This window comes from Octopus bimaculoides, chromosome 14 (genome assembly GCF_001194135.2).
Source record: "Octopus bimaculoides isolate UCB-OBI-ISO-001 chromosome 14, ASM119413v2, whole genome shotgun sequence".
NCBI lineage: Eukaryota > Metazoa > Mollusca > Cephalopoda > Octopoda > Octopodidae > Octopus > Octopus bimaculoides.
In genome coordinates this window covers 45,017,128-45,020,129 of record NC_068994.1, presented here as the reverse complement: position 1 = coordinate 45,020,129, position 3,002 = coordinate 45,017,128, and positions in this window count along the sequence as shown.

Below are 3,002 nucleotides of genomic sequence, written 5' to 3'. Positions count from 1 at the left end.
CACTGTCCTAAAATTTCAGGAATTGTGCTATAATTGAAAGGATTATTATTAGGGCTGTAAATTAGCAAAATTAATAGTGTTAGAGTAAAAACCTTCCAGTGTTTAGTTATGATCATTTATGTCCGAGATCAACTCTTACTGATGTTCACTTTGCTTTTCGTACTTTGAGGGTAGCTAAAATAAAGCTCCAGTTAAGTACTGGAGTCAGATAGTGCAGGTCCTTTCTGCCTAGTCAGAAGAGACCGTTATTATTATTAATATTATATGAATGATAGGTGCTGTGAATTAGTAGAATCAGTAAAGTGAAGGACAATATGCCTCACTGTATTTAGTTACATATTTCCTTCCCCTAAAATTTCAGGCTTTGTGCCAACATTAGAAATTATTATTATTATTGAAGGTTAAAGCAGCAAACTGGCCGAATCATTGGTATTGCTGGACTAAATTCTTAGCAGCATTTCATCTGTCTTTACATTCTGCTGAGGTCAACTTTGTCTTTTCATCCTTTCTGGATCAATGAAATAAGTACCAGTTGAACACTGGGGTCAATATAATTGACTACAACCTCTCCAAAAATTTCAGGCCTTGTACCTACAGTAGAAAGAATTCAATGAATTATGTACCAGTGAAACACTGGGGGTTGATGTAATCGACTAGTCCCCTCCCGCCAAATTTCAGGCCTTGTCCCTGCAGTAGAAAGGATTGTTGTTATTGAAGGTAGTGGAAACAGTAGAATCAGTGGAGCGACAGATTAACTACCTTGTTGCATGTATTTTGTTGTGTCTGTTTATGTTCTAAGCTCAAATTCCCAGGGGCTGACTTAGTCTTTCATTCTTTTGGAGGGGGTTGGTAGTGATAGCGTACTGGTCAAGTACAGGGGTCAGCTAAATCAATTATACCTCTTCCCCTTGGAACTTCTTGCCTTGTGCCTATGTTAGAAATCATTATCATCATCATCATCCTCATCATTATTATTATTATGAGTTCAAATTCTGCCAAGGTCAACTTTGCCTTTCATCCTTTCGGGATCGATAAAGTAAGTACCAGTGAAACACTGGGATTGATGTAATTGACTCGTCCCCTCCCCCCAAATTTCAGGCCTTGTGCCTTCAGTGGAAGGGATGTGGATTGGCAGAATTGGTAGAGCATCAGAAAAAACATGTTTTGTGATATTTGTTCTGGTTCTTTGCATTCTGAATTCAAATTCACCAAGGTCAACTTTGCCTTTCATCCCTTCAGGGTCGTTAGAGTAAAATACTAGTTGCGTACTGGGGTTGATGGTATTGACTAACTTCCTTCCTATCGCTGGCTTTGCACCTAAATTAGAAATTGTTACCATGCTGGACAAAATGCTTAGCAGCATTTCTTGTTCTGTATCTGGATGCCACTGAAGTCAACTTTGCTTTCATCCTTTTGGGGTCGATAAAATAAGTACCAGTTGAGCACTGGGGTCAATGTAATTGACTTCCCCTTCCCCTCAGTATTGCTGGCCTTGTGTCTAAATTAGAAACCAGTATTAATATTATTATTATTAGGAAGGGTGGTGGGTTGGCAGAATCTTTAGGATATTGGACAAAATGCCTTGTAGTGTTTGTTCTGGTTCTTCCTGTGTTCATATCCTACTAGTGTCAACTCTGCCTCTCATCCTTCCTGGGTCGATTAAACAAAGACCCAGTCAAGTAGTGGGGTTGATACAAGAAAGGGCTGTGGGTAAGCAGAACTGTTTGTGGCAGACGAAGTGCCATGTGGTATTTTGCTGCAACTCATATTCTGAGCTCATCCTGCCAAACGCAAGGTCTTGTGCCTGCGATAGAAACTAGATGAAAGCCAGTGAAGGGTCAGAAATCGGTAGAGCATTGGACAAAAATGATTTGTCATATTTATTAGTCGTGTTCTTTCCTCTATCTACATTCTGAATGGAAACATCATCAGGGGTCAACATTACCCTTCAACCTTCCAAGATCGATGAAATAAACAGTCAAGTATTGGGTCAGTTTAATCAACTATTCCTTCCACCCCAAAACTTGTGGCCTTCTGCCTAAAAGGAAATCATCATCACCATCATTTATTATTAGGACAGTTTAATGTCCAAGACAGAATGTCACCCTAAATACTTGATGGTGTTTAATATCTACATTCTGAGTTTTAAAAAATCTTGTCATGTTGACTATTATTACTACTATTACTACCACCAATTATTTCTAGTACTAATATACTACCACCATTTCTACTACTATTATTGTTACTATTTCTCCAGTTTCCAACCAATTCCAAGAAAAATTATATATATAAAATAAAAATAAAAAAAGAGCCATGTTCTATAAAAAGAAAAAAATGTATTATAAATCTTATGCAACTTCAGGAAAGTGATAAAAAAAAAAAAACAAGAATGATGTTTGAAAACAAAACCAAAAAAAAAAAAGGACAAAGAATTTGTTCAAGAACTTCTGTAAAATGTCTACCAAAATATTTCACGTTGTCTCAGTATTTCTGTTGTTGTTTTTATTTTGTTGCATTTTTCTTTTTTTTCTTTTCTTTTGTCACTGCTCAGGCAACAAAAACATTATGAGGGAGCATCTACTTATTTTTGATTCTGGGGAAAGAAAACTTGTGCCTATTGCTTTTTTTAAGGGTTTCCTCTCTTCTTAAATGGCACTTGTTTAATATGAGAAAGTCGGATCTGGAGAATATGGCAAGGAGAATTTCAATGAGAGTAAATAGCTAATGCTGAGGAGTAGAAACTACTGAGATGAATAAAAGGCTATCTCTGTTTATATGGTAACTGTTCTAGATATAAGGTGATTAACTAGCAGTCAGTTGAGTGTTGGGTAGAATACATTGCAATATTTATTCTGGCTTTCAGTTCTGAGTTCAGATTTTGTTCAGGTCAACCCTGTCTTTTATCGTTTTAGGGTTGATAAAAAAGAAAAAGTACCTGCCTCTCTCCATCTAGATCAAGAGTGGAGCTTGAGATGTCTGTACTTGGTTGTGGCTGCATGAGC